General features: G+C 46.8%; 1 pseudogene; it reads left to right on the forward strand.

Annotated features, from left to right (window-relative positions):
- Positions 1–22,421: 22,421 nt before the first annotated feature.
- Positions 22,422–27,240, forward strand: LOC123158444 (sacsin-like; annotated as a pseudogene).
- Positions 27,241–27,545: the final 305 nt, after the last annotated feature.

Raw genomic sequence — 27,545 nt, forward strand, 5'->3', positions numbered from 1 at the left:
TCCTCTGGGTGCTCGACCTTCGACCTGTACGCCCACCACCTCCGCTTGACTATCGCCTCGGGCGAATCCGTCTGTTCCATCACCCAGAGGAGACACTCGATGAACTCAGAGGACTGTGGCGTGACTGCCGCCGAGGAGTACATGTACATCGCCGCCCTCATCGCCACCGTCTTGCTCTTTCACATACATTGCCACATGGACCGCACCGTCATCGAAATCTCTCACTCATTGTCAAACCAAGTAAGGATCTCCTTCAACCTGGCTAACTTTGCCTGGTCGCCGCCGGCGATCTGCCTAATTCACTGCTGCATCCTCTCCATAGATGTCCTTCTGAGTGGTCCGGTGCTAGCTTTGGAAGATGGGAGGAGAGACGGTGGTCTTGCAATAGATAAGAGGGAGAGGCGAGACGGTGGTTTTGGAATGGACATGATGGAGAGGAGAGGAGGTGGTTTTGCAATGGAGAAGATCAGAAGAGGGAGAGGCAAGACGGTGGTTTTGGAATGGAGATGATGGAGAGGAGAGGAGGTGGTTTTGCAATGGAGAAGAGGGAGAGGAGCGTGCAGCAGCGATTTAGTATTAGACGAGAGGGCCGGTGCGCTGTGACTAGATCAAAATCAAAATCAATTTACCCTTCAATTAAGAAAGCGACCCCACATTAACTGGTCTCCCTTTTATTCTGGGTCATAATTGACCATGATTTTCGCACATAAAATATATGTTATACGTTGCAAAAATAATATAATTTGAAAGTACATTCAGATACGAACCAAATGATACAATTTTTGGTGACATAAATTCACATTTTGCTTGTCAAATACAATACGTGGTCAAACTTTGACCCAAAATACGCAAAACAACAAAAAAATACTTCCAAGACCAGCGCCACTCTTCCGCTCTTCTCCTCTTAAACCACCGCCACTCCTCTCCTGTTCCAATCTAAATCTAGCGTCGCTCCTCTCCTCTTCCATTTGAAAACCACCGCCCCTCCTCTCCTATTCCAGTCCAAAACCAGCATCGCTCCTCTCCCGTTCTAATCCAAAACCAGCACTGCTCCTCTCCTCTTCCATTCAAAAACCAACGCCGGCGAGTGAAGGTGCTGTGGAGAAGTAGATCGATGGAGGAGTATAACCGATACTTGAGGATCGCAGACGACAACACTATGAAGCTAGCTAGGATGTTGGAGATACAGTCTTGGTTTGACAACAAGGACCAACTAGCGGCGACGGCGACATCCATGGACAAATATCTGCAACAGAGTGAAAAGGCGGCAATACTCCCGGAGGGAGTCGCGCCGGAGTACATAGAGCTGCTCCTCTGGGCCATGGAGCAAACAGATTCACCGAATCTGATCATGAGGGAGCGCTGGTGGGAGTATCGATCCCAGATGGAGCATCCACTAGAGATTGAAGGATCGTGCATCTATAGGGTGCCGTTTGTGAGGGTGTCCTGCCAGAGCGAGCCGGTGGAGTCTTCATCGACCGAACCCAACTGCAAGAGGAGAAAAGCAGTTGGCCCGACGACGCTTCCCTTCCATCCTCTCCCTCACCATTCACATCGCCTCATAGGGCGGCTGTCTGCTGCCGAGGAATAGGAGGAGACTGCCCCCCCTGCCCAATAGTCGGGCAGGTTGTGAATTGTCAAGAGGAGCTTAGGGTTGTCAGTATTTGCAGGTTGTGAATTGTGTTTTGTCTTGTGTATTTTGAGAGTACTTTTAGATATGAATGTCTTTTGAATTTTAGATTTGCAGTATTGAGCATATGAAGTATTTTATGAATACTAGAGATCTATTTCTAGCACTTAAAGAAATGTAGTTTCATAGGAGTATAAAAGTGCAGACAATGTGATTCTCAGAGAAGAAACTGCAAGTTTCAGTTTCAGATAAGAAACTTCAAGTTCAGTTTCAGACAAGAAACTGCAAGTTTCAGAGGCAGAGCATTTATATTAACACGGCCTTTTCAAACAGGGTTAACATCATGTTCGAAGTTTTATTCATCGTTGAAAATGGAACTACCAGCCAGTTAACATCATGCTGATCAACACTCATGCATAGGACATCTTCATATGATGCACAATCGAAATGCCCACACAGTGTCGAGTGTGCGAAACACAGAGAAAACGAGGGACGAAGTTTTGGCAAGTGTTGGACGTGGTGTCCGTAGATGACAATGGGGACCCACATGTCAATAAAGGAAGAGGCAAAAAATTTGGAGATATCTTCCCTGCACTGGTGGAATCGAACCCGGGCGGAACAACTGTCGGGTAGTATCAATTGGCCAATAGGCTAGGTCAGTAGTTTTGTTAATAATAAGGCACTTCCTCAGGTGGTCGGATCCCCTCCTGCGCCTTTGTGTGCTCGCCGCGATGCCATTGTCTGCCGTTGTGAACATGCTGAACAAACAAGAGGAATTTGGAGAGGACTGTACGTGGAGAGGCGGACAGTTGGGACCCACCAGGTGTATGGCCGTACGCAAGCAAGTGCCTCATCAAAAAAAATACTTCCTCCTAATGCTATACTGACATTAGGGCCCATGGGTTTGTCAACATAATTACATTTTTTGAGGTGCTTCAACGTAGTTACTATAGGTGATAAATTCACAACAAAGATGGGGAGGTGGCAGGTATCATTTATTATCACTGGGGCAGCAAGTATCAGCTGGGTTTTGGGCTGCCCCGTATAGGCTTTCATTTTTAACATGCGCAGCCCACGTCCATGGATGGGAGGTCCATAGGCCTGTTTGTATTTTCTTGAGGGCCATCATGTATCGACCGGCCTATGGACCTCCCATCCGAGGTTTTATTTTTCCTGAATATCGGCAACCCAATTTATGTATTTTTTTGAAGAAAATGCACGGGTCTGTTCTGTTTTTCTATATAAGAATAGGAACGCCAGGTCCAACTTATGTTTCCCTTCTAACTATATTATATATATTTAAATTATTTTATATGTTATTGTATATTATTTTTATTTTCATCATATATTTAACAGATAATTACATATGTAAGAAAACAATATCCCACATCTTATTAACTAATAAAAATAATTGCTTAACAATAAAATCCTGGATTGTTTTGGCACGAAAATCCTAGTGATTGTGTACAAAAGCTTGGTAAGATTTAAGGACAAATGCAATAATATCACTTATTATTTAAATATATTTATAACAAAATGCTCAACCCCTTTTTGTTTTTTGATAACATTGCTGGCCCAACCCAACATTATAATTAGAATCAGCCCAGCAAAATCGTGTATTTCGAGAAAGTGCAAATGGCCTGTAATTTTTTAGGAAATAAAATAAATGGGCCGCATGGACACTACATTATCTGTTCACCCAGCCCAACTAATGGTTGTAATTCATAAAAAAAGATGAAATTGACTATAAATTATACCACGCAAAAAAAGACTGTAAATTCTGAAAAAGTGGGTTGAATACATGCCACATTTTTGGAGGCTGAAATGTGGGCCAATAGGTCGAAGCCAACGCAAGTCATTGTCAATTTAGTCAACAAATTATTCTAACATGTTAGCCGTTGGATTTACATCCAACGACCGGCATCCATCTTCAATCTATCGTCTTCTTCCTCCAACACCGTCGAGACCACCTCCCGCCTCCTGCTGCTAGCAGCTCTGCTCAGCATGCTTCTCTATGAAGCGCTACTCCACCGTTGGCCAGGCCATCCCTGCACTCCTCCACACCTCCTGTTCTTCTCCACCGACTACCGAACCACACCGCACTAGAACCAGTTAACCCTCGTACACCTCTCCATCTGCGACTCTACTCCCGCGTCTTCCCATCTTCGGCTCGTTGCTGTCCGGGGCCTCGCCGTCGTCCATCACCTTGGATGCGATCGGCGCGGCGTGGTCAACATGGTCAACGAGCGACACCATCGGAAGTAGACTGTGCATGGAGAGGCCGACAGCTGGGTCCGCGGCCGCACACAAGGAAATGTCTCTTTATTACGTGCAAAATAATGATTCCTCCACCTGACATCTGGGACCCACCGGAAGGGCCTCTGTATTTCATGAAAAAAACGTGCCCCCCGCTGACAGGTCGGACCCACCAGCTATCTTCGCATGCAAGGAAGTGCCTCCTTATTACGCACAAAAAAATGAATACTCCCCCTGCCAGCTGGAACCCAGCATAGTGGGAGGCTGACTTGTGGGCCTGCCGGGTTGACGGGGATGGAGGGCTTTGTCAACTTAGTCAGTACGAACGATTCTAGCTCCAGTTACCGTACGATGTTCATCCAACGGCCATAGTGCTTCTTCAACCTCTGGTCTTCTTGCTCCAGCCGCCCAAACCAATGACGGTCGTGCCGCGTGCTCCTGCCTCCCGTGGCCGGCTGTGATGCCATAGAAGCCTCACCACCCCCTACTACTCCCACCGCTGGCCATGCCATCCCTCTACTCACCCACACCCCCTGTTGTTCTACAGCAACAGCAGTCTCACGCCCAGCCGAACCAGTGAACCCTCGTACTCCTCTTTGCATGGGCATCCACGGCTGCGTCTTCCCTGGCTCCGCGTCGTCCCCTTCCTAGGCCTCGTCGTCGTCCACCGCCGTGGTGCTCTCAGCGCGACGCGGCGTGCTCCTGACAGCTGGGTCCACGGAAGTCGCAAGTAAGTGCCTCCTTATTACGCTAAAAATAATTATTCCTCCACCTGACAGCAGGGAACCACCGGATGGGCCACTGTATTTCACGAAAAAAATGTTTACCTCTGACTGCTGGGACCTACCAGCTACATCTTTGCATGCAAGGAAGTGCGACCATATTACGGGAAAAAAAATGATTCGCCTCCTGACTGCTAGGACCCACCAGCTACATCTTCGCACGCAAGGAAGTGCGTCTGGGCAAAAAAACAATTTGCCCCCTGACTGCTGGGACCCACCAGCTACATCTTCGCACGCAAGGAATTGCCTGACAGTCGGGACCCACCTGGTCGAAGCATACGAAGCGTTGTCATTCTGGTCGCGAACGTGTGCGTACATACTGGTCGCTGTAAAGGCGCGCACGTGTTGTAGTACACGTACGTACAACGGCCAGGGTGCAAGGAAGAAAATACAGCCACGTACGTACATACGGGCGGGGTCTCGAATGCCTACTCATGCATACGTACGGCCAGGGCTCGTGTACATGGCTGGGTCGGAACGGAGAAACCGCGTCGTCGTCGTGTTCATGGGGAGGCAACGAAATGCGTCGTGTTCATGGGGAGGCAACGGAATGCGTCGTGTTCATCTGGAGGCAACGAAACACGTGGGAGCCAACCGGCTTGGACGTAACAGGCGATGGAAACGAGGCCTGGCATACCGCAGAATGGAGGAAACGGCCTTGTGTTCGACCGGCCACGTTCGAAACGGGATCATGTTCATTGGGAGGGGTCGGGTGTATCGTAAAACAGAGGAAACAGACCTCCTACATTCGAAACGGGGATCCTGTTGATCGGGAGGGGTGTGGCGTACCGCAAAACGGATGAAACGGACTTGTGTTGGAGCACTACGGTCGAAACGGGGGTCCTGTTCATCGGGAGGGGTGTGGCGTACCGCAAAACGGGACTCCACGGGATGCTGTTCATCTCCACCGTTGACCTCCTCCAGCCTCCACGGGCTATCGTCGACCTCCTCCAGCCTCCACGGGCTCATGTTCATCCAGCCTCCACTGCGCGCTACTCCACCGGCTACTGTTCAACCACCCCTCCATGGGCACCTCTCCACCTTCTACTGTTCATCCAGCCCTGCGCGGGGTCATCCTATTCATCCAGCCATCCACGGGATCATGTTCATCCAACCCCAACCGGCTCTATCGAGGCAACGCCATGGGGTCCTGTTCATCCACCCCCACCGCTCATTGTTCATCCAACCCCCCCCCCCCCCCCCCCGCAACACTCACTGTTCATCCAGAGAGGCAGCATCGATCGGCTTCAGTTAGCAGCAATAGCGAAGGAATCGCTCGATTGGGTTCAGTTAATAGCCATCGATCGATCGCTCGGGTTTAGTAACGCGTAGCCTGCAGTGCAATCGCTCGGCTTTTGTTAGAGCCCAACGCCTCGCTCGGGTTCAGTTAGAGCCAACTCCTCGCACACACGCACGTACGTGTACGAGAGAACGTGCATCGCTCGGCCTCCGAGCACTCACCGTAACCGGGAACTCCCCGAAATTTTCCTCGCCCTCGCTTCTACCACGGTTTTTTTCCGTCATGGACGGCCGAAAGAATGTCATGTGGCTGCATCTCCGGCTCACCCAGGACGAAAAGCCCATTTTCTGTCATGATTTTTTGTCATAGAAGTAGGAGCCCACCACATCTATGATGATACCGGGTTTTGTCACAATTATCGTGCTAGAAGTGTCAAAAGTATGACATAATTTTTTTTCGTCCAACCCAAAATGTCATGGATGTTACTTTTTTTGTAGTGTATTGATGTTGCTGCCTCCGTCTATCAGCACTCGGACGAAGCGGCAATTCCTCCTCTCCGTTGCAAAGGTTGCCTCGAGCATTAGGGCGTATGAACCCGGGTTGGGCATCATAGTCTGGTAGTCAGCTTGGCTCCAAGTGATGGGCTTCTCGGACCAGTGCATGTGGGTGGGAGCTTCTGTACTGACAGCATTGACCTCTCTGTGCTACTGCCGCCTGCTGTGCCTATCGCTGGCTTGGCTCGTGAAGACGATGTAAGCGGCGTGCTCTTCAGGGAAACTCATCTTGAATGGTGTCGACTGGTCGGGCTGCCTGCTGCTGAGCAGCTGGAGTTGGAGGGCCGGCTGGCGGGGGAGGCGGGAGGGCCTTGCCCTTGGCGATCCGAGCTAACCAATTGCACTTCCGAGTGGTGTGGTTGGACGGCTTCGCGCTGCTGTGGAACTTGCATGGGGCGTCAAGGGCTTGCTCAAAGGAGAGGGCGGGAAGCCATGCTCCCTTGCCAGTTTTCTGCCTCTTGATGTTGGGCTGAACACGTGGCTGCTGATCTTCGACTGCTACTACCTGCCGTGCTGGAAGCCGGCTGCTAGGCCTTGCGCTTATTGGCGTCACCGCCGGTGTTTGGGAAGCCGGAAGGATCACCTTCCCAGACGTGTCCACTCGGAGCTCCAACTTCATGGAGGAGTCGGCCGTGGCGTACTTGTCCGCTATGATTAGTAGCTCATCAAGGGTTGCTGGCTCGTCACAGAGGAGCTTGTGTTTGAGCAAGGTGACCTCTCGGCACCCGGCCATGAAGTACTCTATGGCCTGCACCTTGTGCACCCCTTCGCAGGAGTTGCGCAGCTCGCCCCATCGTGTTAATTAATCGCGGGTGGGCTCAGTCGGGCCTAGGACACACATGGGGAGTTGGCGAGGTTTGGGGGCCGCTTGCACGGGCTGGTGAAGTTGCGGATAAACACTTCGGTGAAATCCAGCCAGCTGTTGACGCTGTACAGCTTGAGGTTGTTCAGCTATGTCCGGGCCATGCCCTAGAGCATGAGCAGAACATACTTCACGGCAACACGCTTGTTGCCGCTTGCTATGTTGACTGCGGTGGAGTAGTCCACCAACCAATCCTCCAGCTTCACGGAGCCGTTGTACTTGGGCGTATCTTGTGGGAGCGAGAACCCTTTGGGAAAGGGCTCATCGCGTATGCGGGGGCCGAGCAAGGCGGGCTGACTACATCTTCTTCTTCTATCGCCAGGGATCGAGGAAGTTGGTGAAGGAAATATGCCCTAGAGGCAATAATAAAGTTATTATTTATTTCCTTATTTCATGATAAATGTTTATTATTCATGCTAGAATTGTATTAACCGGAAACATAATACATGTGTGAATACCTAGACAAACATAGTGTCACTAGTATGCCTCTACTTGACTAGCTCGTTTATCAAAGATGATTATGTTTCCTAGCCATGGACAAAAGAGTTGTCATTTGATTAACGGGATCACATCTTTGGGAGAATGATGTGATTGACTTGACCCATTCCGTTAGCTTAGCACTTGATCGTTTAGTATGTTGCTATTGCTTTCTTCATGACTTACACATGTTCCTGTAAATATGAGATTATGCACCTCCCGTTTACCGGAGGAACACTTTGGGTGCTACCAAACGTCACAACGTAACTGGGTGATTATAAAGGAGTACTACAGGTGTCTCCAAAGGTACATGTTGGGTTGGCGTATTTCGAGATTAGGATTTGTCACTTCGATTGTCGGAGAGGTATCTCTGGGCCCTCTCGGTAATACACATCACTATAAGCCTTGCAAGCAATGTGACCAATGAGTTAGTTGCGAGATGATGTATTACGGAATGAGTAAAGAGACTTGCCGGTAATGAGATTGAACTAGGTATTGGATACCGACGATCGAATCTCGGGCAAGTAACATACCGATGACAAAGGGAACAAAGTATGTAGTTATGCGGTTTGACCGATAAAGATCTTCGTAGAATATGTAGGAGCCAATATGGGCATCCAGGTTCTGCTATTGGTTATTGACCAAGAATAGTTCTAGGTCATGTCTACATAGTTCTCGAACCCGTAGGGTACGCACGCTTAAGGTTTCGATGACAGTTGTATTATGAGTTTATGAGTTTTGATGTACCGAAGGAGTTCGGAGTCCCGGATGAGATCGGGGACATGACGAGGAGTCTCGAAATGGTCGAGACGTAAACATCGATATATTGGACGACTATATTCGGAGTTTGGAAAGGTTCCGAGTGATTCGGGTATTTTTCGGAGTACCGGAGAGTTACTGGAATTCGCCGGGGAGTACATGGGCCTTATTGGGCCGTACGGGAATAGAGGAGAGAGACCAAAAGGAAGGAGGCATGCGCCCCCCTCTGGTCCGAATTGGACAAGAGGCGCAGCCCCCCTTTCCTTCTTCCTCTCCCCCTCTTTCCCCTTCTCCTACTCCAACAAGGGAGGTGGAATCCTACTAGGACTAGGGAGTCCTAGTAGGACTCCACACTTGGCGCGCCCCCTCCTAGGGCCGGCCACCTCCCCCCTTGCTCCTTTATATACAGGGGCAGGGGGCACCCCATGACACACAAGTTGATCTACGGATCGTTCCTTAGCCGTGTGCGGTGCCCCCCTCCACCATATTCCACCTCGGTCATATCCTCGCGGAGTTTAGGCGAAGCCCTGCGCCGGAAGAACATCATCATCGTCACCACGCCGTCGTGCTGACGGAACTCATCCCCGACGCTTTGCTGGATTGGAGCCCGGGGAACGTCATCGAGCTGAACGTGTGCTGAACACGGAGGTGCCGTACGTTCGGTACTTGGATCGGTCGGATCGTGAAGACGTACGACTACATCAACCGCGTTGTCATAACGCTTCCGCTTATGGTCTACGAGGGTACGTGGACAACACTCTCCCCTCTCGTTGCTATGCCATCACCATGATCTTGCGTGTGCGTAGGAATTTTTTTGAAATTACTACGTTCCCCAACAGTGGCATCCGAGCCTGGTTTTATGCGTAGATGTCATATGCACGAGTAGAACACAAGTAAGTTGTGGGCGATACAAGTCATACTGCTTACCAGCATGTCAGACTTTGGCTCAGCGGTATTGTGAGATGAAGCGGCCCGGACCGACATTACGCGTACGCTTACGCGAGACTGGTTTCACCGTTACGAGCACTCGTGCTTAAAGGTGACTGGCGGGTGTCTGTCTCTCTCACTTTAGTTGAACCGAGTGTGGCTACGCCCGGTCCTTGCGAAGGTTAAAACAGCACCAACTTGACAAACTATCGTTGTGGTTTTGATGCGTAGGTAAGAACGGTTCTTGCTAAGCCCGTAGCAGCCACGTAAAACAGCCATGTAGTTGTCGTAGAAGCAATAGATGGCGTAACGACAATGATGCTACGATGGAGATCAAGGTGTCGTGCCGGTGACGATGGTGATCACGACGGTGCTTCAAAGATGGAGATCACAAGCACAAGATGATGATGGCCATATCATATCACTTATTTTGATTGCATATGATGTTTTACATCTTATTCTGTTTTGTTTGACGGTAGCATTTTAAGATGATCTCTCACTAATTATCATGAAGTGTTCTCCCTGAGTATGCACCGTTGCGAAAGTTCTTCGTCCTGAGACACCACGTGATGATCGGGTGTGATAGGCTCTACGTTCAAATACAACGGGTGCAAAACAGTTGCACACGCGGAATACTCAGGTTAAACTTGACGAGCCTAGCATATACAGATATGGCCTCGGAACACGGAGACCGAAAGGTCGAGCGTGAATCATATAGTAGATATGATTAACATATTGATGTTCACCGTTGAAACTACTCCATCTCACGTGATGATCGGACATGGTGTAGTTGATATGGATCACGTAATCACTTAGAGGATTAGAGGGATGTCTTTCTAAGTGGGAGTTCTTAAGTAATATGATTAATTGAACTTAAATTTATCATGAACTTAGTCCTGGTAGTATTTTGCAAATTATGTTGTAGATCAATAGCTTGCATTGTTGCTTTCATATGTTTATTTTGATATGTTCCTAGAGAAAATTGTGTTGAAAGATGTTGGTAGCAATGATGCGGATTGGATCCGTGATCTGAGGTTTATCCTCATTGCTGCACAGAAGAATTATGACCTTAATGCACCACTAGGTGACAGACCTATTGCAGGAGCAGATGCAGATGTTATGAATGTTTGGCTAGCTCAATATGATGACAACTTGATAGTTTAGTGCACCATGCTTAACGGCTTAGAATCGGGACTTCAAAGACGTTTTGAACGTCATGGACCATATGAGATGTTCCAGGAGTTGAAGTTAATAATTCAAGCAAATACCCGAGTTGAGAGATATGAAGTCTCCAACAAGTTCTATGGCTAAAAGCTGGAGGAGAATCGCTCAACTAGTGAGCATGTGCTCAGATTGTCTGGGTACTACAATCGCTTGAATCAAGTGGGAGTTAATCTTCCAGATAAGATAGTGATTGACAGAGTTCTCTAGTCACCATTTCCAAGTTAGTAGAACTTTCTGATGAACTAAAGTATGCAAGGGATGACGAAAATGATTCCCGAGCTCTTCGTGATGTCGAAATCGATGAAGGTAGAAATCAAGAAAGAGCATCAAGTATTGATGGTTGACAAGATCACTAGTTTCAAGAAAAGGGCAAAGGGAAAGAAAGTGAAACTTCAAGTAGAATGACAAGCAAGTTGTCACTCCCGCGAAGAAGCCCAAAGCTGGACCAAAGCCTGAAACTGAGTGATTATACTGCAAAGGAAATGGTCACTAGAAGCGGAAATGCCTTGAATATTTGGTGGATAAGAAGGATGGCAAAGTGAACAAGGGTATATTTGATATACATGTTATTGATGTGTACTTTACTAGTGTTTATAGTAGCCCCTGAGTATTTGATGCTTGTTCGGTTGCTAAATATTAGTAACTCGAAATAGGAGTTACAGAATAAACAGAGACTGGTTGAAGGGGAAGTGACGATGAGTGTTGGAAGTGGTTCCAAGATTGATATGATCATCATCGCACACTCCCTATACTTTCGGGATTAGTGTTAAACCTAAATAAATGTTATTTGGCGTTTGCGTTGAGCAAGAATATGATTTGATCATGTTTATTGCGATACGGTTATTCATTTAAAGTCAGAGAATAATTGTTGTTCTGTTTACATGAATAAAACCTTCGATGGTCATACACCCAATGAAAATAGTTTGTTAGATCTCGATCGTAGTAATACACATATTCATACTATTGATGCCAAAAGATGCAAAGTTGATAATGATAGTGCAACTTATTTGTGGCACTGCCGTTTGGGTCATATCGGTGTAAAGCGCATGAAGAAACTCCATAAAGATGGATTTTTGGAATCTCATGGTTATGAATCATTTGATGCTTGCAACCGTGCCTTTTGGGCAAGATGACTAAAACTCCATTCTCCGGAACAATGGAATGAGCTACTGACTTGATGGAAATAATACATACCGATGTATACGGTCCACTGAATGTTGATGCTCGTGGCGGGTATCATTATTTTTTGACCTTCACAAGATGAATTGAGCAGATATGAGTATATCTACTTAATGAAGCACAAGTCGGAAACATTTGAAAAGTTCAAAGAATTTCAGAGTGAAGTGGAGAATGATTGTAACAAGAAAATAAAGTTTCTGCAATTTGATCGCGGAGACAAATATTTGAGTTACGAGTTTGGTCTTCAATTAAAACAATGTGGAATAGTTTCACAAACTCATGCTACCTGGAACACCACAGCTTAATGGTGTGTCCGAACGTCATAGAAGTACTTTATTGGATATAGTGCAATCTATGATGTCTCTTACCGATTTACCACTATCGTTTTGGGGTTATGCATTAAAGACAGTTGCATTCACTTTAAAAAGGGCACCATCAAAATCCGTTGAGATGACGCCTTATGAACTATGGTTTGACGAGAAACCAAAGTTGTCGTTTCTTAAAGTTTGGGGCTGCGATGCTTATGTGAAAAAGTTTTCACCTGATAAGCTCGAACCCAAATCAGAGAAGTGCGTCTTCATAGAATACCCAAAGGTAACTATTGGGTACACCTTCTATCACAGATCCGAAAGCAAGATTTGTTGCTAAGATGGATCCTTTCTAGAGAAGGAGTTTCTCTCAAAAGAAGTGAGTGGGAGGAAAGTAGAACTTGATAAGGTAATTATACCTTCTCCCGAATTGGAAAGTAGTTCATCACAGAAATCAGTTCCAGTGATGCCTACACCGATTAGTGAGGAAGTTCATGATGATGATCATGAAGCTTCAGATCAAGTTACTACCGAACCTCGTAGGTCTTCCAGAATAAGATCCGCACCAAAGTGGTACGGTAATCCCGTTCTAGAAGTCATGTTACTAGACCATGATGAACCTACGAACTATGAGGAAGCGATGATGAGCCCAGATTCCGCGAAATGGCTTGAGGCCATGAAATCTGAGATAGGATCCATGTATGAGAACAAAGTATGGACTTTGATTGACTTGCTCGATGATCAGCAAGCCATGTTAAATAAATGGATCTTCAAGAGGAAGACGGACACTGTTAGTAGTGTTACTATCTACAAAGCTCGACTTGTCACAAAAAGGTTTTCGACAAGTTCAAGGTGTTGACAATAATGAGATTTTCTCAACTGTAGCGATGCTTAAGTCTGTCCGAATCATGTTAGCAATTGTCACATGTTATGAAATCTGGCAAATGGATGTCAAAACTACATTCTTTAATGGATTTATTAAAGAAGAGTTGTATATGATGCAACTAGAAGGTTTTGTTAATCCTAAAGGTACTAACAAAATGTGCAAGCTCCAACGATCCATCAATGGACTGGTGCAAGCATCTCGGAGTTGGAATATACGCTTTGATGAGTTGATCAAAGCATATGGTTTTATACAGACTTTTGGAAAGGCCTGTATTTACAAGAAAGTGAGTGGGAGCTCTGTAGCATTTCTGATATTATATGTGCAAGACATATTGTTGATTGGAAATGATATAGAATTTCTGGATAGCATAAAAGGATACTTGAATAAAAAGTTTTTCAATGAAAGACCTCAGTGAAGCTGCTTACATATTGAGCATCAAGATCTATTGGGATAGATCAAGACGCTTGATAAGATTTTCAATAAGTACATACCTTGACAAGATTTTGAAGTGGTTCAAAATGGAACAGTCAAAGAAAGAGTTCTTGCCTGTGTTGCAAAGGTGTGAAATTGAGTAAGACTCAAAGCCCGACCACGACAGAAGATAGAAAGAGAATGAAAAGCCACTCCCTATGCCTCAGTTATAGGTTCTATAAAGTATGCTATGCTGTGAACCAGACCTATTGTATACCTTGCTCTGTGTTTGGCAAAGGAATACAATTTTGATCTAAGAGTAGATCACTGGACATCGGTCAAGAATATCCTTAGTGAGGACTAAGGAGATGTTTCTCAATTATGGAGGTGATAAAAGAGTTCATCGTAAAGAGTTACATCGATGCAAGCTTTTACACCAATCCAGATGACTCTAAGTCTCAGTCTAGATATATATTGAAAGTGGGAGCAATTAGCTGGAGTAGCTCCGTGCAGAGCATTGTAGACATAGAATATTTGCAAAATACATACGACTCTGAATGTGACAGACCCGTTGACTAAACTTCTCTCACGAGCAAAACACGATCATACCTTAGTACTCTTTGGGTGTTAATCACATAGCAATGTGAACTAGATTATTTACTCTAGTAAACCCTTCGGGTGTTGGTCACATGATGATGTGAACTATGGGTGTTAATCACATAACGATATGAATATTGGTGTTGAATCACATGATGATGTGAACTAGATTATTGACTCTAGTGCAAGTAGGAGACCGAAGGAAATATGCCCTAGAGGCAATAATAAAGTTATTATTTATTTCCTTATTTCATGATAAATGTTTATTATTCATGCTAGAATTGTATTAACCGGAAACATAATACATGTGTGAGTACATAGACAAACATAGTGTCACTAGTATGCCTCTACTTGACTAGCTCGTTTATCAAAGATGGTTATGTTTCCTAGCCATGGACAAAAGAGTTGTCATTTGATTAACGGGATCACATCATTGGGAGAATGATGTGATTGACTTGACCCATTCCGTTAGCTTAGCACTTGATCGTTTAGTATGTTGCTATTGCTTTCTTCATGACTTATACATGTTCCTGTAACTATGAGATTATGCAACTCCCATTTACCGGAGGAACACTTTGGGTGCTACCAAACGTCACAACGTAACTGGGTGATTATAAAGGAGTACTACAGGTGTCTCCAAAGGTACATGTTGGGTTGGCGTATTTCGAGATTAGGATTTGTCACTTCGATTGTCGGAGAGGTATCTCTGGGCCCTCTCGGTAATACACATCACTATAAGCCTTGCCAGCAATGTGACTAATGAGTTAGTTGCAAGATGATGTATTACGGAATGAGTAAAGAGACTTGCCGGTAACGAGATTGAACTAGGTATTGGATACCGACGATCGAATCTCGGGCAAGTAACATACCGATGACAAAGGGAACAAAGTATGTTGTTATGCAGTTTGACCGATAAAGATCTTCGTAGAATATGTAGGAGCCAATATGGGAATCCAGGTTCCACTATTTGTTATTGACCAAGAATAGTTCTAGGTCATGTCTACATAGTTCTCGAACCCGTAGGGTCCGCACGCTTAAGGTTTCGATGACAGTTATATTATGAGTTTATGAGTTTTGATGTACCGAAGGAGTTCGTAGTCCTGGATGAGATCGGGGACATGACGAGGAGTCTCGAAATGGTCGAGACGTAAAGATCGATATATTGGACGACTATATTCGGAGTTCGGAAAGGTTCCGAGTGATTCGGGTATTTTTCGGAGTACCGGAGAGTTACGGGAATTCGCCGGGGAGTATATGGGCCTTATTGGGCCATATGGGAATAGAGGAGAGAGACCAAAAGGAAGGAGGCATGCGCCCCCCTCTGGTCCGAATTGGACAAGAGGCGCAGCCCCCCTTTCCTTCTTCCTCTCCCCCTCTTTCCCCTTCTCCTACTCCAACAAGGGAGGTGGAATCCTACTAGGACTAGGGAGTCCTAGTAGGACTCCACACTTGGCGCGCCCCCTCCTAGGGCTGGCCACCTCCCCCCTTGCTCCTTTATATACGGGGGCAGGGGCACCCCATGACACACAAGTTGATCTACGGATCGTTCCTTAGCCATGTGCGGTGTCCCCCTCCACCATATTCCACCTCGGTCATATCATCGTGGAGTTTAGGCGAAGCCCTGCGCCCGAAGAACATCATCATCGTCACCACGCCGTCGTGCTGACGGAACTCATCCCCGACGGTTTGCTGGATTGGAGCCCGGGGAACGTCATCGAGCTGAACGTGTGCTGAACACGGAGGTGCCGTACGTTCGGTACTTGGATCGGTCGGATCGTGAAGACGTACGACTACATCAACCACGTTGTCATAACGCTTCCGCTTACGGTCTACGAGGGTACGTGGACAACACTCTCCCCTCTCGTTGCTATGCCATCACCATGATCTTGCGTGTGAGTAGGAATTTTTTTGAAATTACTACGTTCCCCAACAATTGGTCGATCTGGTGGCGGGCATCATTCTCTCTGATTCCCTCGCTGTGACCTAGCCGGTCTCCGAGAGTCGGGTGCCCCACGGGCGTCGGGGACGCGCGCCTCTCCTTCCGCGGGGGAGGCAGGCAGGCGTTGTGCCGTTCCACCGCTCTTGGGTGGTCGTGTTAGTTGTGCTCGATCGTTAGGTGTGTGCACCGGCTGCGGCTAGCAACCGGCTACGGGTCCCCTCAGCCGCCTGTCAGGGGCCGAGAGGTCGCGCCGTGCTCTAGGCGAGGGAGGCGGGTCTCGTCTGGCATGCTGGATTCTGCTGCGCGGCGGCGGTTTCCTGCAGGAAGGCGGCCGCGTCGAGGAGCCGCTGAAGGCGCTCCTTCATGTCGCACCTCTCGTCGCCCTCTAGGTTGTCCAATTCTTCTACTGCCGCCTGGGTGGCGTGCAGGTTCTTGATGGGCGTGGCATAGACAGGGCGTTCGACCCTGAAGATGCTGGCGATGGTTGCACGTTGCGTTGCTGGACTGCGCCTAGCCGGCTGTGCTCTCGAGCAGCCGGAGTGCCGCCTATGGCGCGGTCGACCTCGCGCTAGTAGGCGTAAGCAAGGTGCTTTGCAGCGGCCAGCTGCTTGGCGCTGTCGATGAGCGAAAGGCGGTGTGCCTCCAGGGTTGCACTGTCTGCACCGTCCTCGATCGGAGTGGCGAGGGCTCACAGGGTCGAACGGATCGGATCCTGGTCCGCTCCGGCCGAGGCTCCGTCCTGACTGATGACCAGCACCTTCATGACGGTGCTGGCGCTGGTGATGTTGCCATGAGAGGAAGCGGGTTGTCGATATATCTCTACGTGGTCGGGGTAGGCATCAACATCCGCCGCGTCGGAGTTGATGACCTATTGGGGAACGCGGTAATTTCAAAAAAATTCCTACGATCACGCAAGATCTATCTAGGTGATGCATAGCAACGAGAGGGGAGAGGGTGTCCACGTACCCTCGTAGATCGAAAGTGGAAGCATTTAGTTAACGCGGTTGATGTAGTCGAACGACTTTGTGATCCAACCGATTCAAGCACCGAACGTATGGCACCTTCGCGTTCAACACACGTTCAGCTCGGAGACGTCCCTCATACTCTTGATCCAGTTGAGACCAAGGGAGAGTTTCTCCAGCACGATGGCATGGTGACGGTGATGATGAAGTTACCGGTGTACGGCTTCGCCTAAGCACTACAACGATATGACCAAGGTGTGTAACTGTGAAGGGGGCACCGCACACGGCTAAACAATTGTCAACTTGTGTGTCTAAGGGGTGCCCCCTCCCCCGTATATAAAGGAGTGGAGGAGGGGGAGGGACGGCCCTTTGTGGCGCGCCCAAGGGGGGAGTCATACTCCCAGTGGGAGTACGATTCCCCCTTCCCAAGTTTGGATTGGGCTTAGGGGCGCCCTCCACCTAGCCGCCTCCTCCTCTCTCCCACTAAGGCCCAATAAGGCCCATACACTCCCCGGGGGGTTCCAGTAACCCCCTGGTACTCCATAAATGGCCGAACTCATCCAGAACCATTCCGATGTCCAAAACTAGTCGTCCAATATATCAATCTTTATGTCTCGACCATTTCGAGACTCCTAGTCATGTCCGTGATCACATCCGGGACTCTGAACTACCTTCAGTACATCAAAACACATAAACTCATAATACCAATCATCATCGAACATTAAGCGTGCAGACCCTACGGGTTCAAGAGCTATGTAGACATGACCGATACACGTATCCGGTCAATAACAAATAGCGGAATCTGGACTCTCATATTGGTTCCTACATATTCTACGAAGATCTTTATCGGTTAAACCGCATAACAACTTACGTTGTTCCCTTTGTCATCGGTATGTTACTTGCCCGAGATTCAATCGTCGGTATCTCAATACCTAGTTCAATCTCGTTACCGGCAAGTCTCTTTACTCATTCCGTAATACTTCATCCCGAAACTAACTCATTAGTCACAATGCTTGCAAGGTATATAGTGATGAGTATTACCAAGAGGGACCAGAGATACCTCTCCGAAAGACGGAGTGACAAATCCTAATCTCGATCTATGCCAACCCAACAAACACCTAAGGAGACACCTCACTAGTAGAAAACAGGGCTTTGGTTCGGGCCTGGCCAGCCGATTAGTCCCGGTTCTTCACGAACCGGGACCCATGGGGGGCATTAGACCCGGTTCATGAGCCCAGGGAGCCGGTCGGGGACTCGTGGGCATTGGTCCCGGTTCGTCTGGACCCATTGGTCCCGGTTCGTGGCACGAACCGGGACCATTGGGCCACGCTCCTGGCCCACAGACATTGGTACCGGTTCATGCCTTGAACCGTTATAGAAGGGTTAATTTAGTCCCGGTTCAGGCCACGAACCGGGACAAATAATTTGCCTATATATACCCATCTCCGTGGCAGAGCACTCCACAATGCTCTACTTTTTCTGGCCGGCGAGGGGAGGGCAATTGGGTGCTCTAGCTCACCTCCTACGCACATGAGGTGTTCGATGAAATGCCCGAGCCACACTAGTTAAGCTTTCTCCTCTCGAAGCTCGACCTCGGAGCTCCATTTTCCCGAGATTTGTCTAGATTTAGCGATCCGTCACGCCCCGTCCCCGTTTTCACCGCCGTTGATCGCCTGCGCCAATCTCGTCGCCGACACCATTGTGGTGAGCTGCTTGTTCTTATCTTCTTTTTAATTTTCTTACTTTAGATAGATACTTGTCCAATTTTCTTACTTCAAATAGATAGTTGTATGATTTTCTTACTTTCGACAAACATAATTATATATAATGCACGCAGATGAACCGGCACTGGATGTATGGTGATAGACACACTTCCGAGTACATTAAGGGCGTGCATAATTTTCTCGAAGTGGCTGAGGCAAACAATCAGAATGGTTTTATGTGTTGTCCACGCCCTAAATGTGGGAATACGAAGTCTTACTTTGACCGGAAAATCCTTCACACCCACCAGCTTTACAAGGGTTTCATGCCACACTATAATGTTTGGACAAGGCACGGAGAAATAGGGGTTATGATGGAAGATGACGAAGAAGAAGAGGACGATGACAATTATGTGCCCCCTGAATACGGTGATGCTGCAATGGGGGGAGCTGCTGAAGATCAAGAGGAACCAGACGATGTGCCCGATGTTGCAACGAGGGAAGCTGCTGAAGATCAAGAGGAACCACACGATGTGCCTGATGATGATGCTCTCTGCCGGGTCATTGTCGATGCAAGGACGCAATGCGAAAGTCAAAAGGAGAAGCTGAAGTTCGATCGCATGTTAGAGGATCACAAAAAAGGGTTGTACCCCAATTGCAAAGATGGCAACACAAACTGGGAACCGTACTGGAATTGCTGCAATGGAAGGCCGAGAATGTTGTGCCTGGCAAAAGATTTGAGAAGCTACTGAAAATATTGAAGAAGAAGCTTCTAAAGGATAACGAATTGCTAGATAGTACGTACGCAGCAAAGAAGGTTGTATGCCCTCTAGGATTGGAGGTGCAGAAGATACAAGCATGCCCTAAGGACTGCATCCTCTGCCGCGGTGCGTACGAGGATTTGAACGCATGCCCGGTATGGGGTGCATTGCAGTATAAGATCAGACGAGATGACCCTGGTGATGTTGATGGCGAGCCCCGCGGGAAGAGGGTTCCTGCGAAGGTGATGTGGTATGCTCCTATAATACCACGGTTGAAACGACTGTTCAGAAACAGAGAGCATGCCAAGTTGATGCGATGGCACAGTGAGGACCGTAAGAAATCCTGATACTTCGAAAGAGATTGTCTGTTTTGTACATGAAGTGCATCCAATTTTTGCCGTAACCCTCTCAACTTTCTTGCACATGCTATGTGGCTGAAATGATGATACCATGCCAACTTTCAACCTTTTCAGAGTTCATTTGAAATGCTTTTCAATTTCAGGGTCTGATAGCTCAAAATAATCAGTAAATGCATGAAAAATAACAAATGAAGTCAGAAAGGGTTGAAAATTGATGATGTGGCTTTGAATGGTGCATTTTGAACACACAAAAAGTCAGGAGTTCAAATAAGTTTTATAAAATGAAATCCCTTTGTAACAGATGAGTTTCCGTATGAAATCCTGATACTTCGAAAGAGATTGTCCGTTTTGTACACAAAGTGCATCCAGTTTTTGCCGTAACCCTCTCAACTTTCTTGCACATGCTATGTCGATGAAATGATGATACCATGCCAACTTTCAACCTTTTCAGAGTTCATTTGAAATGCTTTTCAATTTCAGGGTCTTATAGCTCAAAATAATCAGTAAATGCATGAAGAATAACAAATGAAGTCATAAAGGGATGAAAATTGATGATGTATGTAGAAACCAAATAAAATAAAATAAACTTTCATAAAATATGTAAGTAGAAACAAAATAAAATAAACTTTGATAACATAAATAAAATTTATGGACCTAAAATTAACAAAGTATTTTCTGTTCAAAACATTATACGCAAAAAGAATTTTCCTGAAATAAATAAAATAGCAACAGTAAGTACTTTGTTGTAAGTACAAACAAAATAAAATAAATAAAGCAAAAAGAAAATAAAAAAACTGGGAATTTTTTTTAAAAAATGCCACCTACTAGGCCACCACGGCCTGAATACAACTAGAAACCCATCCATGGGCCAGGATTCAGGCCCGCGGAAGGCCTAGCAGGCCCACATGCATAGCAGTGCGAGATTAGGCCCAGAGGCTGCGGTTGAGAGGAGCTCAACGGAGCTGGCGGGGCAGGGCTTATAAACCGGTCGTGCCACTCCTCGGCTAGCGAGGTGGGACTAAACATCCCACCGCACCACAGCTTTGGCAGCAGGACATTGGTCCCGGTTGGTGCCACGAACCGGGACCAATGCACACCTTTGGTACCAGTTCGTGGCACCAATCGGTACCAATGCCCCCCATTTAGTCCTGGTTGGTGCCACCAACTGGGACCAAAGCCCTCTGCTTCCCGCCCTTTGGGCTGCTGAAAAGAGGCCTTTGGTCCCAGTTGGTGCCACCAACCGGGACTAAAGGGGGCATTGGTCCCGGTTGGTGCGATGAACAGGGACCAAAGCCTTTGCTATATAAGCCAGCACTTAGGAAATTTTCAGATTTCCATCGCCAGTTTCCCCCCGCCCGACGACGCCGTGAGCTCATCCATGCGCCGCCAGGCTACCCCGCTGCCGTCGCCATCTCCCGTGCCCCCGAGCCCACGCCGATGCCGTCCGCCGCCCACGCCATTGCCCGTTGCCGTCGCCCTCCCCCCCCCCCCCCGCCGTCACCCTCCGCCACGCCCCCGCCGCTGTCGCCCGCCACCGTCGCCCTCCGCCGCGCCCCCGCCTCCATCGCCGTCGCCCTCCGCCACCCACGCCGTCGCCCTCCGCCGCCCACGCCGTCGCCCTCTCCGGCCGCCCCCGATGTGAGCCACCACCGCGCCATGGCTCTGTTCATTTTTTTCATATAATTTGTACTATTTTTTGTTCATTGCATTTTTTTCATATATATAATGTATATATATGTATGTGGTAGCTATATGATGAATGGATGTGGCTATGTAAGTATGAATATAATGTTCATAGGATTTTTTTATATATGTTTTTTCATATATGTATTAATTTTTTATTTAGGTTAGTAGATATCGATTTTAGGTTAGTGCTTAGTAGTTGAACTAGTTGATTTAATAAAACTACTTTATTAAATTTTACTATATATAGGTGTAGTTTCTTTTTAGTAAGAACTACTTTATTTTATTTATTTATAGTAAGTGCTTACTAGTTGAACTAGTTGATTTAATAAAACTACTTTCTTAAATTTTACTATATATAGAAGTAGTTTATTTTTAGTAAGAACTACTTTATTTTATTTATTTATAGTAAGTGCTTAGTAGTTGAACTAGTTGATTTAATAAAACTACATTATTTTACAATATATAGAAATAGTTTATTTTTAGCTAGAAAATTAATAGCACTAGTTTATTTTTTTAGTTCAAGCAATTAATCCCGCATCGACATCGATGATGCCTATCCCACATCCTCGTCGTCGACTCAGCGGAGGAGGCCAGCTTGATCAGAGGGGCCATGTCCGGGACTGGGCTCCACCGGGCTAGTATTGGGAGGTGCTACCTTCAGGGGGACGTAGGTTGGTGAGGAGCCAACCCGTTGCTGACCCGATCCTTGTTTGGTGGCGGTCACGTGGGCCAGTGATGGTGCCGAGGCTTCCGGACACCGCGGAGGTGGTACGTCACCGTGTCAGGGAGGAGGACGAGCACGTCCGTCGCTACATGGCTGTGTTGGAGGGCAGGTTCGACAATACCTGACAGGTTCTTCAGGGATCTCACTGGAGCTATGATCCTGTGATGGTTCCTTTTCTTTGGGTGTCCACTGCCCGCGATGATACCCGTCGGGCACTACGGTTCTTGCTGTATTAGCGATGTTATATGTATGATAGTATTCGAGGAGTATTAGTGATAATATTCGATGATGTACGGACACAAGAGATGATGTAGTTTTGCTTATAATTGCATGCATGCTAATTTGAATACTACTTTATTTTACGATTTGGTTTTGCTTATTGAATGCTCAAATTGGAAAAGTACTCCTACTTTGAATGCAAAAATTGGAGAGCACTATGCAGAAATCTAGGAGCCCCCTCCATCGTCCGCGCCGTCATCCCCGTCACCGACCCCCCTCCGACCTCGAGGTGAGAACAGCCAAATCTCCATGTCAATACACTACAAGAAATATGTCAACTAGTGACCTTCTGTCAGTGACCCTGGAAGAATTGGTCATAGATCTATGACCATTTCAGACCAATTGGTCAAAAGCTGTTCGGGGGGCTCCAAACCCTAAACCATTGCGACCATTTTGGTCAGAAAGGTCGTAATTTCCTTACACGAAATGGTCACAAAGCAAACAGTGCTAGTCCGCTGCCTTATTTCTAGTTGTTAATGACCAATATAGATGGTCATAGCCTTGTAGATTGTGGTGGGTTGTGATGACTAGGCGCCATCTCATCAGTTTTGCCTATGTGTCATGTCCATGTGGCAGTTTTTTCCCTAGGTTGTGAAGCAACCTAGATTTCTGTTATTCGCAAAATTCCCAAAAAAATCTCATAAATATTTTGGATCATATCTTCATCAAATATGTCAAAAACATTCCTTGCCTAGTTCAAAAATAATTCGAAAATATTCATTTCCTTATTCTGTTCAGAGCAGCACTTTGTGAAGGAAGTACCACTTTGGCATGTCCAAATGGTATCCATTTTCTACAGTGCTTTCCTATGCCCAAATAACCATCCTCCACCAAATGCCAGCTCAATCCATTCATTATTTTGAGCCCAGCTTCAACATTCGTATTTATGTCCAGTGTGGTACTTTGTAAAGCAAGTACCACATAGGCTCCTCCTTTTGAGGTGAAAATTTGTAAAGACGGTCTTCTTAGTAACTGATCATCCTCAGCCAAAACTCACGCCCATTAGCCATGTGCATTTCCCGTACCGCAAATCAAACACTTGGCTGCTTATTCATGTTTGAGCATCGATCAGTCTCCTCGTGAGAATCTTATGTTGTGATTTTCTTCCTAGCACCTACCTGGGGAGTGCCCAACCCACTAGACATGCCTAGGCCGCCCAGAACACATGGCAATGACACGGTCACGCGGTGACCACGCGGCGGGCATGCGAGCTTACGCTCTCTAGAGTTGGGGCCCTCAGCCACCGTCCAAACCTTGATGTCTCTCTATCAAACCATGTATTTCTCATTAAATAGATACTTATTTACCTAGGTATGATTTTTGGAAAAAATAAAGAGCAAACTATGAGGCAGCTGCAGTTCAAATTTGACCCGCTTCCAATTGAATCGACGGGAATTTGTCCTTTTTACCAGAGGTGAATCAAAGCTTTTCACACCCAACCATTTTGTCAATTGTGCATTAAATATGTCCTAGTATTTTATAAAATTGATTAGGTCCAGTTTTGCAACAAATATATGGTAGGTCCTTCACAAAAAAAACTCATTTCAGGCACGGAGAAAATGGAAAATGGTTTTTTCATCCAAAGAAAATGAAAACTTCCTTAGGCAACATTGTTTGCCATTCCAATATGCACCCTTGTGCACAATATGAGATCATTTGAACAAACAATGCCATGAATGTGGCCATAAGATTGATCATTTGGCTTGAAAACCATGAATCTTCACACTTCATAGCTCATTTCTGGGAACACTTTTTAAAAATAATTACCGTATTACAAGTTTATTATTTTTCCTGGAAACTTGGTCACATATAATGACACAATGCGAAGGTTTTCCAATTTTTTGATTTTTTTTGAATTTTTTATGCCCATTTCAAAATGCGGTCAAAACGACGGGAATGACCGTTCCTACCTAGTGGTTGAATCTTATAATTTTTTTGGTGTTTCTCTGATTAAATAGATACTTATGTACCTAGAAATGATTTTTTGAAAAAATAAAGAGCAAACTATGAGGTAGCTGCAGTTCAGCTTTAACCCACTTCCAGCTGAATCGGCGGAAATTTGTCTTTTTCACCAGAGGTGGATCAAAACTTTTTACACCCAACCATTTGGTCAATTATGCATTAAATATGACCTTGTATTTTAGAAAAATGATTTGGTGCAATTTTGCAATAATTATTTGGTAGGTTCTTCACAAAAAAACATCATTTGGGGCACTCGAAAAATGATTAAAAATAGCTAGAAAGATGAGAAATGCGTACAAATTGGTCCTTATCCATAAAATGTGGTCTAACTCTAGTGAAAATTTGTGTGGTACCCTTTTGCAAAATATTTTTGATGGCTACTTCACAAAATCCCTCTAGTTTTTGTACTTGGAAACTCTTTTAAATCACTGATTTTCCGAACCAATCAGAACCATTCCCACGGATCGATGACATGGCACTCATCCATCCATCCATCCATCTCACCATACCACATCCATCCGTCCATCCACCCCACCGCAACACAAACCCTAGCTCACATCACACCCCTTCCCCCATCGCACCCTTCTCCCCCCACCTCCCGATCCAATCTCACCCCGCCGCCTCCCGATCCACCGTCGACCTCGCCGTCCTCCTCACTCACCGCCGACCTCGCCGTCCTCCTCACCCACCGCTGCTGACCTCGTCCCTCCCTCCCCTCACCATCTCTCCCTCGTCTCACCTCACCGCGAGCCCCGCAACCCAATCCATCGCTGCCTCCCTTCCAGATCCATCACGGCACCAACCACCTCCCTCCCCCCTCCCGCTGTAGCGACCAAATCCTCCCAGCCCCACCCCGCCCCCAAACCCTAGTGCGCCAATGCCCCGCTAGCCAGCCGCCTCCCACCCGACCCGATCGCCGGGGTGGCCATTGATCCGGGTGGGACGATGCTGCTGGAGGACTTCGGGCAGCGGGTGGACCTGACGCGCCGCATCCGCGAGGTGCTGGCCAACTACCCGGAGGGCACCACCGCGCTGCGGGAGCTCATCCAGAACACCGACGAGGCCAGGGCCTCGCGGGTCCGCCTCTGCCTCGACCGCCGCGCCCATGGGGCCCGCTCGCTACATGCCCCGGCCCTCGCGCATTGGCAGGGCCCTGCCCTGCTCGCCCACAATGACGCCGCCTTCACCGACGACGACTTTGCCAGCATCTCCCACATCGGCAACAGCAAGAAGGCCTCCCAGGCCTAGAAGACCGGCCGCTTCGGGTATGCGCGCTCCCTGTCCCCCCTCTCTCTCCCTCAGTAGTCGCCCCCGCCGAGCTTTGCTCCCAGCTGCCAATTACAATCTGAGCTTCCCGACTACTGGAATCGGAATTGAACCAGTGCGTGTTCATTTTCTCGTGGCAATGTGGTCGATGTGCATGATCACTGATAATTTGTAAGGGAATGTACCAATATGCTTAGCAAGATAGGTTCAGTTTGAGTTCCGCACTTGTTAATCATTTTGCTCGACAAGCTCGTGGTGCTCAAGCTCAACGGAGGCCTTGGCACCACCATGGGCTGCACCGGCCCCAAGTGAGCACCCCACCCCACCCATCCTCTTCACTACTCTAGATCAATTGATTCACCTTGCATATGTGTGGATCGTGCTACTTTCAGTTAGATTCGTCCCGACATTGTAGTCTCGCAGCTTGCACATGTGAACTCGGCTTCTTCCAAGCATATCAGTGAAATTAGTCATAAAATTGCTATTGACTATACTCATTGTTCATTCTTGTTGTGACATCCTTATTACTCTGACGTAGTCCAGTTAAACTAGTACCAGTTTCATGGAGAAATGAAATTGTGAGTGGTAGCTCCTTTGGTCCAAAAAAATAGTTCGATTAATCTGGTTCTCTGATCAATGTTATCAAACATTAAGGCTATCAGTGCTCTTTATCTTTCCGTTTACATATATTTGCTGCAATTTGACATAAATGACTGCTGCCAGCCTGCACTGCTGAATATGACCATCCACTTATTTTCTAGACTCTGTTGGTCGGTGAAACATTGATCATTTGAACATGGCATTGTGGTAGACTATGTACAGAACATGATTTACTTAGGTATTTATTTAGGTGTATGTTTGATTGAGCATGCCAATATTGGAAATATAGGGACTTGTATATTTTCGCTTCATTTTTAGGTTCTACCACCTTCAGCAGGTAATAACATAGCTCACTGCATGCAGGTCTGTCATTGAAGTTCGCAATGGGTTTACATTTCTTGACCTTATTGTGATTCAGATTGAGGTATTCTTAGTTTCTACTGATATTTTCTGTGCACTGACTTGATGTAGTGTGTAATGGTTTGTGTCTGACAAGTTTCACCTGTATGCAGTCCTTGAACAAGAAGTATGGATGCAATGTTACTTTGCTTCTAATGAACTCTTTCAATAATCATGATGACACACAGAAGGTTGATATACCACCTGCCCTGTTTATTTTCTATTGAAAAGACAACTTTCTAAATTTGGACTTACATACTTGCATAATGACCTCTGTTTTGTAGATTGTTGAGAAGTACTCCAACTCGAACATTGAAATTCACACTTTCAACCAGGTATGACATTATTAGTACTTCATCTGTTATATTTAATTGTATCACATTATACCCACTATTTGCGGTGTCAATTAACTGACACATGTTTCTCTCAGAGCCAATACCCTCGCATTGTCTCTGTTTGTGTGAACGCTGAGCGCTGGATCATGTCTATGCTGCAGATCTTGACACCATGAAGGCCCTGCTTGACAAGCTCGTGGTGCTCAAGCTCAACGGAGGCCTCGGCACCACCATGGGCTACACAGGCCCTAAGTGAGCACCCCACCCCACCCATCCTCTTCACTGCTCCAGATCAATTGATTCACCTTGCATATGTGTGGATCGTGCTACTTTCAGTTAGATTCGTCCCAACACTATAGTCTCGCAGCTTGCATATGTGTGGATCGAGCTTGCATCTGCTGGTTTCTTCGTGCGATCCTGCTGCTTATGATGGTCTCTGCCTGCTTAGTGTAGCTGTATTAGACTCACTATGAGATGTCCA

Source organism: Triticum aestivum, chromosome 7B (assembly GCF_018294505.1).
Source record: "Triticum aestivum cultivar Chinese Spring chromosome 7B, IWGSC CS RefSeq v2.1, whole genome shotgun sequence".
NCBI lineage: Eukaryota > Viridiplantae > Streptophyta > Magnoliopsida > Poales > Poaceae > Triticum > Triticum aestivum.